The sequence below is a fragment of the Bubalus kerabau genome, chromosome 9, assembly GCF_029407905.1.
Source record: "Bubalus kerabau isolate K-KA32 ecotype Philippines breed swamp buffalo chromosome 9, PCC_UOA_SB_1v2, whole genome shotgun sequence".
Lineage (NCBI taxonomy): Eukaryota > Metazoa > Chordata > Mammalia > Artiodactyla > Bovidae > Bubalus > Bubalus kerabau.
This window is the reverse complement of record NC_073632.1, coordinates 33,839,586-33,849,843: the sequence shown is the minus strand read 5'-3', so window position 1 is coordinate 33,849,843 and position 10,258 is coordinate 33,839,586. Positions and strand designations below refer to the sequence as shown.

The following is a 10,258-nucleotide window of genomic DNA, read 5'->3' as shown; positions in this document are numbered from 1 at the left end:
GCTCCGTCCCTGAAGCTCCTCCCTCCCTCTTCTTCTCCTCTGCTTCCCTCTACGTTTCTGTCTCAGGTTTTCGTCAACCCTTCTATTCAGATTTCCGCCTTTCTGGCCCCGGTGGCAGCCGTTGAGCATTGCACCACCCACGTCAGAGACTCTGTACTTGGAGCATCTAGGTATGCGTTAATTATTTGCTAAACTCTGCTCAACTGCACTCCATCAAACTTTTGAAGGGCTTGCAGTTCCCTGGGGACGGGCAGAGTGAGTGGCGTGGAGGAGGGAGGGTTATGTCATAATGCACCAAAATCTTGCCTCTGGACTGGAGGAAGAGATAAACTCTACCTCCAAGCTAGCAATCTGTAAACATTTTTAACGGGGGCACAAGGAAAGTGAGTTGGAAGGGGACATTAATTAAGAGTGACAAGAGTACTGGAAGGATTGGATGCTAGCCATAACTAGAGGACTTGGAGGTGAGGATAAATGGCTAGGGAATGAGAACAATCCCATGATGAAATCACAACTTCCCTGACACCGCAAGTGATAAAGAATCCCCTACCCCGAAAAGTTGTTCAGGGTCTGTCTCAAGCGTCTGTCTTAATTCTATCAACAGCCAAGGGTGCCAGGTTTTAAAGGCACTTGAGAATCCCAGGGACCGGGGAGCCTGGTGGGCAGCCGTCTATGGGGTCGCACAGAGTCGGACACGACTGAAGCTACTTAGCAGCAGCAGCAGTGTTAGTCACTCAGTCGTATCCCACTCTTTGTGACCCCATGGACTGTAGCCCCCCAGGTTCCTGTGTCCATGGAATTCTCCAGGCAAGAATACTGAAGTGGGTGGCCATTCCCTTCTCCAGGGGATCTTGCCGACCCAGGGATCAAACTCAGGTCTTCTGCTTTGCAGGCAGATCCTTTACCATCTGAGCCATTGGTGATGTGCCTACTGAAGGACTCCATGAGAGCGGGTAGCATAGAAAACAGATTCTATAAGGAGGAAGGAAGTAGAGAGACCAGTTAGGAATCTATTGAAGTAATTCTTTGGGGAGATGATTTTGGCTTAATCCAGGATTCTAGTAGTGGAGATGGTAAGATGTGGAATTTGGGGTATAATTTAAAGGTATGACTAACAGGGTTTGTGACAGATTGGACGTGGGGGTTGAGAGAAAGAGGAATCAAGGATGACTTCACAAATTTTGACCTGACCAACCAAAAGGATGGAGTTGCTATATACTGAGCTGGAAAAAACTGTAAGAGTAGGTTGTGGGAAGGGTAGGAATCAGCAGTTTAGTTTAGGACATGTTGAGATACCTATCAGAGATCTTAGTAGAGATGTAAATCTAAAGGTCAGGGGAAAAGTAACAATTTTGTGTCAGCAACATAGGACGGTTCGAAAAACCAAGAAACTGGATGAGACTATGTGGTGGAGAAGTGTGGATGAAGAAGAAAGGATGTCTGAAGCCTCAGATCTCAGGCAAACCAACATTTAGAGTTTGAGAGGCCAGGACGAAGTAGCCAGTGAAATAGAAGACTAAGAGATAGTTGTGTCCTGAAGGCCAAATGAAGAAAATATTTCAAGAAGGAAAGAATGTGATCAACGAAGTCAGAGTTATATCTTATCAGTCAGTCAGTTCAGTTTCTCAGTCGTGTCCCACTCTTTGCGACCCTATGGACTGCAGCACACCAGGCCTCCCTGTCCATCACCAACTCCTGGAGTTTACTCAAACTCACATCCACTGAGTCAGTGATGCCATCCAACCATCTCATCTTCTGTCATCCCCTTTTCCTCCTGCCCCCAATCCATCCCAGCATCAGGGTCTTTTCAAATGAGTCAGCTCTTCACATCAGGTGGCCAAAGTGTTGGAGTTTCAGTTTCAACATCAGTCCTTCCAATGAACACGCAGGACTGATTTCCTTTAGCGTTGACTGATTGGATCTCCTTGCAGTCCAAGGGACTCTCAAGAGTCTTCTCCAACATGACAGTTCAAAAGCATCAATTCTTCAGCATTCAGCTTTCTTTATAGTCTAACTCTCACATCCATACATGACCACTGGAAAAACCATAGCCTTGACTAGTTGGACCTTTGTTGGCAAAATAATGTCTCTGCTTTTGAATATGCTGTCTAGGTTGGTCATAACTTTCCTTCCAAGGAGTAAGCATCTTTTTATTTCTTGGCTGCAGTCACTATCTGCAGTGATTTGGGAGCCAAAAAAAGAAAAAAAGTCTGCCACTGTTTCCAATGTTTATCCATCTGTTTGCCATGAAGTGATGGGACCAGATGCTGTGACCTTAGTTTTCTGAATGTTGAGCTTTAAGCCAACTTTTTCACTCTCCTCTTTCACTTTCATCAAGAGGCTCTTTAGTTCTCCTTAACTTTCTGCCATAAGGGTGGTATCAGCTGCATATCTGAGGTTACTGATATTTCTCCCAGCAATCTTGATTCCAGCTTGTGCTTCTTCCAGCCCAGCTTTTCTCATGATGTACTCTGCATATAAGTTAAATAAGCAGGGTGATAATATACAGCCTTGAGGTACTCCTTTTCCTATTTGGAACCAGTCTGTTGTTCCATGTCCAGATCTAACTGTTGCTTCTCAAGAGGCAGGTCAGGTGGTCTGGTATTCCCATCTCCTTCAGAATTTTCCACAGTTTATTGTGATCCACACAGTCAAAGGCTTTGGCATAGTCAATAAAGCAAAAATAGATGTTTTTCTGGAACTCTCTTCCTTTTTCGATGATCCAGTGGATGTTGGCAATTTGATCTCTGGTTCCTCTGCCTTTTCTAAAACCAACTTGAACATCTGGAAGTTCACGGTTCACGTATTATTGAAGCCTGGCTTGGAGAATTTTGAGCATTACATTGCTAGCGTGTAAGATGAGTGCAATTGTGCGGTAGTTTGAGCATTCTTTGGCGTTCCCTTTCTTAGGGATTGGAATGAAAACGGACCTTTTCCAGTCCTGTGGCCACTGCTGAGTTTTCCAAATTTGCTGGCATATTGAGTGCAACACTTTCACAGCATCATCTTTTCAGATTTGAAATAGCTCAACTGAAATTCCATCACCTCCACTAGCTTTGTTTGTAATGATGCTTCCTAAGGCCCACTTGACTTCACATTCCAGGATATCTGGCTCTAGGTGAGTGATCACACCATCATGATTATCTGGGTCATGAAGATCTTTTTTGTACAGTTCTTCAGTGTATTCTTGCCACCTCTTCTTAATATCTTCTGCTTCTGTTAGGTCCATACCATTTCTGTCCTTTATCGAGCCCATCTTTGCCTGAAATGTTCCCTTGGTATCTCTAATTTTCTTGAAGAGATCTCTAGTCTTTCCCATTCTATTGTTTTCCTCTATTTGTTTGGACTGATCACTGAGGAAGGCTTTCTTATCTCTCCTTGCTATTCTTTGGAACTCTGCATTCAAATGGATATATCTTTCCTTTTCTCCTTTGCTTTTCGCTTCTCTTTTTTTCACAGCTATTTGTAAGGCCTTCTCAGACAGCCATTTTGCTTTTTTGCATTTCTTTTTTTGGGGATGGTCTTGATCCCTGTCTCCTGTACAATGTCATGAACCTCCATCCGTAGTTCATCAGGCACTCTGTCTATCAGATAAGGACTGAGATTTGACTACTAGATTTAGCAAATTCATTGTCACTGCTGACCTTGATAAGAGCAGATTTAGTTGATTGGGGTAAGTAGGACCCTACCTGGAGATGGTTCCAGAGAGAACAAAAGTAAATATTGCACTTCTTTTAAAATGAGTGGGGCTACTAGAGGACATTTTTTTTCTTTTTTTTTTTTTCAGAAGATTGGGGTATTATATTAGTACCTTATTTACTGATGGAGGTGACCTAGTAGAGAGTGGAAAATTGATGATTTAAGAGACAAAGGAGAGAAATGCTGGAATGATGGCCTCGAGTAGATAGAAGAGCATACAGTCTAGGGTACAAGACAAAAGATTGGTCTCAGGAGCATTCATCCATAATACAGAAAGAAGGGAGAATAAATGGTGACTAATTAATGGCAGTTGTGGTCATGAGAGATTGCGGAGTTGCCTTATGATTGTTTCTATTTTCTCACTGAAATAGGAAGTGAAGTCTTGACTAGGCTATGTTGTAGTAACTTGCAAACTCTGTATCTGAGGAGTTTGACATGACGGTCTATTTCTCTCTCAGGCTAGATATCTATTGCTGGTCAACTAGGGGATGTTGCTCTAACCTCAGCCGGGGAGCTGGGTGACTGGCTGTTCTTCTCTATTACTGAAATTGAAAAAGGGAAGAGTGGCATCCTGCCTCTTAAAGCCTGTCCCTGGAAATGATATCTGACCCTTATTGTATATATCATTGGCCAAAATAAGTAACACCACCATGGTAGCTTCAAAGGAAGAGACCTGTGAAATGCAATCTTACCATCCCAGGAAGAGAGGTGACCAGGAAATCTGTGAACGGAAGAGGAGGCATTGGAGGGTTATGGAAAGAGAAGATGACATAAAATAGTTGTTTTGGAGAGTAGGATAGCCACAGAATTAAATACAATTGAGCACCGAATGAATGCCAAGGACAGTGGAGCTTTACACATGGTTAGGATGGTGCTGCTGCTGCTAAGTCGCTTCAGTCGTGTCCGACTCTTCACGAGCCCATGGACTGCAGCCCTCCAGGCTCCTCCGTCCGTGGGATTTTCCAGGCGAGAGTACTGGAGTGGGTTGCCATGATGGTGGGCCAGGAGCTATTCTTTAGGAGCATGTGTGCTCAGTTGCTAAGTCCTGTCCGTCCCTTTGCAACCCCATAGTCCATAGCCCCGGAGAAGGCAATGGCACCCCACTCCAGTACTCTTGCCTGGAAAATCCCATGGATGGAGGAACCTGGTAGGCTGCAGTCCATGGGGTCGCACAGAGTCGGACACGACTGAAGCGACTTAGCAGCAGCAGCAGGATTCCATAGCCCACCAGGCTCCCTTGTCCATGGAACTCTCCAGGGGATCTTCCTGACCCAGGGATTGAACCTGCACCTCCTGTGTCTTCTGCATTGGCAGGCGGATTCTTTACACTGAGCCACCTGGGAAGCTGTTCTTAAGTAGGTGGTGCTGAATAAGGAAAGAATCAGACCTTGAAGAGGTCTATGACCAGAATGGGGCAAAAAGTGCTGCTATTAAGAAAGCTGCCTCGATGTAGGGGCAGGAAGGCCTTGGGGTCTCCAGGAAGCTCTGGTCTTGGTGTTCTAATGTAAAAAGTTGTCACTGATTAAGTCTCTGCTAAGTGAGATATATTGTTATTCATCTCACCTCTTTTTTATTCACCCAGTGTTTCTCCATGATAACATTTACACATTTCTGATGAGAAAACTGAGGGGCACAGAAGCTGAAGAGCTGGCCTGAGACCATTTCCACTCTCTACTAGGTCACCTCCATCAGTAAATAAGGTACTAATATAATACCCCAATCTTCTGAAAAAAAAAAAAAAAGAAAAAAAATGTCCTCTAGTAGCCCCACTCATTTTAAAAGAAGTGCAATATTTACTTTTGTTCTCTCTGGAACCATCTCCAGGTAGAGTCCTGCTTATCCCAATCAACTAAATCTGCTCTTATCAACAGGCCATTGGTTGTGGCCTGTTCACAACCAATGAACAATGCTTCCAGAATTGAAGCTCTGGCCTGTCTTCCTCCAAATCTTTCTTTATTGACACCTTGCTGCTTCTCAACCCTCTGGCTTTTAGTACCACATCTTGTTGTGGAAGTTAAGATCCTGTGTATAAAATAGATTTGGAGACTTCCCTGGTGACTCAGACAGTAAAGTGTCTGTCTACAATGTGGGAGACCCAGATTCGATCCCTTAGTTGGGAAGATCCCCTGGAGAAGGAAATGGCAATCCACTCCAGGACTATTGCCTGGAAAATCCCATGGACAGAGGAGCCTGGTAGGCTGCAGTCCATGGGGTCGCTAAGAGTCGGACACGACTGAGCGACTTCATTATTTGTGTAAAGCATTGGGCAAGTGAACAGATAGCAATGGATTGATCCAAGAAAATTTGCCCAGAAAATGTTTATAAAAATGTCTTAGGAACAGATGAAAGAATAGAGACTAAAACCTACGTCCTTTTTAAAAAATTTTTCCTTTAGATACCCAAGAAAGAAATAATGCTTCTGCCTGCCTTGTCTTCATTGATAAAAAGGTTTAATAGTTGGTCTTTATCAGTGACTCTCAATCTCCGGGTGACTTTGCCCCAAAGGAACATTTGGCAATGTTTGGAGACATTGTCCAAACCAGACAATGTCTGGTTGTCACAGAACAGGGTGGAGGGTGTGCGTCTAGGAAGCAGAGGTCAGGGCTGCTACTAAAACTGCAAAGCCTGTGACAACCGCCCACAACAAAGAATTATCCAGCCAGATGTCTCTTAGGCTGCAGTTAAGAAGCTGCAGTGTATAGCTCCAAAATGAAAATGCTTACAATTAAACTCATATTGTCGATGAATTGTAATTGGCAGAAAATGGAAGTATATTTACGTTAACTTGAGTGAGAAAATAAAGTAAACAAATAATTTTCACGTGTAATCCCTTTTTAAAGTAGGGTAGACAGGCTCTGGAGCTTGGCCACAGAGGTCCTGGAAAGGTGAGGGGGATCAGGAAGGCTTTGATCATTTATGTAACTAGGTTGGGCTTCTCAGGTGGCTCAGTGGGTGAAGACTCTGCCTGCAACGCAGGAGACATGAGTTCCGTCCCCGGGTCAGAAAGATCCCTTGCAGGAGGGCATGATGACCCACTCCAGGATTCTTGCCTGGAGAATCCCATGGACAGAGGAGCCTGGCACACTGTGGTCCATAGGGTTGCAAAGAGTCGGACACAACTGAGGCAACTGAGCTCACACACACACACACACATAACTAGGTTAAGCAGAGCAGTTCATCTCACAGAAGATAAATGTAGGATAGTAAGTCTGTGGAGTGGACGAATATTCCAACGGGAGTACTTGCTCAAGGGAAAGAGTGTGGGCTTTGTTCTCTTTTGCCACTTGCTTGCCTGTGGTGCAGTATTACAGCGCAACAACATAAGTTAGGAGTGGGCAGCAGTCTTCCATAAAACCAGCCATCAGGGACAGAGGTGGAGGGGTGCTCTCTGCTCAGATGAGCAGCTGCAGAGTGCACCCTGTCTGTTGGCTGAGGGTGATGGCCGAGACGTTGCCAAGAAAGATGTATCTTCTTTCCAGTTAACCTTAAGCTGAGCAAGAACAGTTTGGCTCCATGCTAATTGTCATGAGTAGGTATGTTAGAATCACCCCTGGACACATCTAGATTACAGAGTGGGGGTTCTGCATGTATAAAGATGGTATTACAGTATTGTTTTGGTTTGTGTTTTACATTATTATCTGAGTATTAATAAATAATCTCTTACATGAATTTTCTGGCAAGCTGCCAGACTTTCTCCATAGATAACCATCTTCAGTGATTAAAGAGTTTTAAAACTGCACAAGAGTCTTCAGCTACTGTATCACTCCATCCTTATCACATGGAACAGATTGGAACTTTTATCCGTCTTGAGTGACTGAGGCTACAGTCTGCCCCTGTTCAGCAGCAGGTATCATGAGGAATAGGGTGGCATTCCAGGTGAATTTCACGGAGGACCTTGACGCCAGCCCCTGTTTTGGGAGCTGCTACATGGTGACCTAGGGCTTCCCAGATGGTTCAGTGGTAAAGAATCTGCCTGCAAAGGCTGGAGATGCAGGAGATGTGGGTTTGATCCCTGGGTTGGGAAGATCCCCTGGAGGAGGGCATGGCAACGCACTCCAGTATTCTCACCTGGAGAATCCCATGGACAGAGGAGCCTGGTGGGCTGCAGTCTGTGGGGTCACAAAGAGTGAGACACGACTAAGCAACTGAGCACACTTGCACATGCTCACATTCAGAGACCCATCAGGTATCTTAGACCAGGTGCCGGAGTCCTTCTCCAAACACAGGAAAAAAAAAAAAAGAAACTGTCATGCATACTCAGCAGTAGCATTTCCATGTTAAATAAAAATAGTTACTCCTATAAAATAGCAGCCAAGTTAAGTAATATATAGAATAAACCAAAAGAGAGCCAGAAAACAATTCTGATAATATGAAGCTTCTAACAGTCTTTCTTTTTTTTCACTCCCAATTAAAACAAATGCTGCTGTTCTAGCACATTCCTCACTATTAAAGAGTAAACCTGTATGTTTTGTAACAACACCTCAGGTATCCCAGAGGCCAAAATTCCAGTAATCTTATACATCTGGAGTGACATGGAACCCAGAGGGTTAAAGGGGCATGTGATTTTTAAAGTGTGTCTAACAGAAAAAAAAAAAAGAAACAAACAGCCCCAGAGCATCTAACATTCATTAAAGCCATTAGACCAAAACCTGTTGGATTGGGCCCAAGATGGCACTGGCACTTAATGGTTTCTTGGTTTGATGTTCAGGAAGAATAGAGATCCTTCAGTGCATTTTTAGAGTCATAAAAGGCAAACCAAACCACACCAACATTCAAGACAGGATGTATAGAGGAAGTCTGACGGAAGAGGGGGGAGAACAAGAGTGAGAATGGCAAACAACAAAGGCAGTGAGTGGTGAGTATTACAAGTGGTGGAAACAGACATTGACTCTAGGAAACAATTAGGTATGAGGACAGATACTAAAACTGCAGGGCTTAGCCTCACTAAGAGCTCAGGACAGTCAGACAGTCTTGCAGGAGGAGTGGGGGCTTGTGAGAGGGTAACAGTGGTGGAGTATCTGCCTGCAGTGCAGGAGCCCCAGGAGATGTGGATCCAGTCCGTGCATTGGGAAGATCCCCTGGAGGAGGGCATGGCAACCCACTGCAGTATTCTCGCCTGGAGAATCTCATGGACAGAGGCGCCTAGCAGGCTACAGTCCATAGGGTCGCAAAGAGTTGTCCATGACTGAAGCAACTTGGCATTCATGCATCAGGCAGTGAATACAAGAAGTATTTAGATAGAAATGATAATGCCTTTCTTTTTAAAAAATTATTTTTATTTATTCATTTTTAATGTTTGGTGTACTGGGTCTTTGTTGCTGAGTGCCAAAGAGTTGGTGCTTCTGAACTGTGGTGTTGGAGAAGACTCTTGAGAGTCCCTTGGACTGCAAGGAGATCCAACCAGTCAATCCTAAAAGAAATCAGTCCTGAATATTCATTGGAAGGACCGATGCTGAAGCTGAAGCTCCAGTACTTTGGCCACCTGATGTGATCAGCTGACTCATTGGAAAAGACCCTGATGCTGGGAAAGATTGAAGGCAGGAGGAGAAGGGGGCGACAGAGGACGAGATGGTTGGATGGCATCACTGACAATGGACATGAGTTTAACAAACTCTGGGAGTTGATGCACAGGGAGGCCTGGCATGCTGCAGTCCTTGGGGTCGCAAAGAATCAGACATGACTGAGCGCTGAGCGACTGAACTGAACTGTCTTTGTTACTGCACAGGCTTTTCTGTGGTTGCGGAGAGCGGGGACTACTCTAGTTCCAGTTCCAGTGGGCTTCTCATTGCGGTGGCTTTTCTTGTGGAGCGTGGGCTCAGCAGTTATTGGCACACAGGCTTAGTTGCCCTGAGACATGTGGCAATCTTTCCAGATCAAAAATCAAACCTGTGTCCCTTGAATTGGCAGGCAGATTCTTAACCACTGGATCACCAGGGAAGTCCTGATAATACCTTTCTTTAAAGAACACCTCATTGGTGCCAGACTCTGCACTGGGAGTTCTAGTGTATTATTCAAATTCGTACCGTCCTTCAGAGTGTTATTTGTTTTCTGCAGGTGAGAAAACAGACTCAGAAAGATAAAAAAAAATTTGCCCGAGATGGTACACGTGTTAATTGTTGTGTCAGAATTGAAACGTGGTAGCACCAATGGTCATGTATTTTCTAGTATCCGCACCACCTCCTAGGACTTTCTAGAATGGCATTGTGGGAATCCTGGCAGTCATCAGGTTCTCCTGTGTGAGGAAATCATTTCACAAAGAGAGACGCTGTGTCAGAATATGCCATTACTTGGTAAATGTTGAATGAATTTCAAGCAGCTGTATTGCCAAGGAATTATATATCAGAGCTTGGAAGGTGATACAGAGCAGAAATGCTGTTATAGGCAAAGTGCATCTCAAACTTTCTCTAGGAATAAATCAGGTTCTGTGTGTGTCTTTGGTTCAACTTAATTGAAATGGTAATTTTTTATCTTACGCTTATAAGTTTCCTTTCTGACCTCAGAAGGTGGGAAGTGTTGCTGTTCCATCACTAAGTCCGGTCCGACTCTTTGCAACCCCATG

The 10,258-nt window shown here is 44.4% G+C and overlaps 1 long non-coding RNA gene across 3 annotated transcripts in view; it reads left to right on the top strand.

Moving 5' to 3' along the window:
- The first annotated feature begins 38 nt into the window (after nt 1–38).
- LOC129619703 (uncharacterized) overlaps nt 39–10,258 on the top strand; it is a 38,885-nt gene continuing 28,665 nt past the window's right edge. The window contains exons 1-3 of one of the 3 annotated variants that reach the window (XR_008698045.1): nt 39–170; nt 5,282–5,399; nt 7,381–7,546. This is a non-coding gene — a long non-coding RNA (uncharacterized LOC129619703). Of the gene's footprint in view, nt 171–5,281; nt 5,400–7,380; nt 7,576–10,258 lie in introns of all 3 variants that reach the window. The other 2 variants (XR_008698047.1, XR_008698046.1) reach the window with 2 other exon arrangements.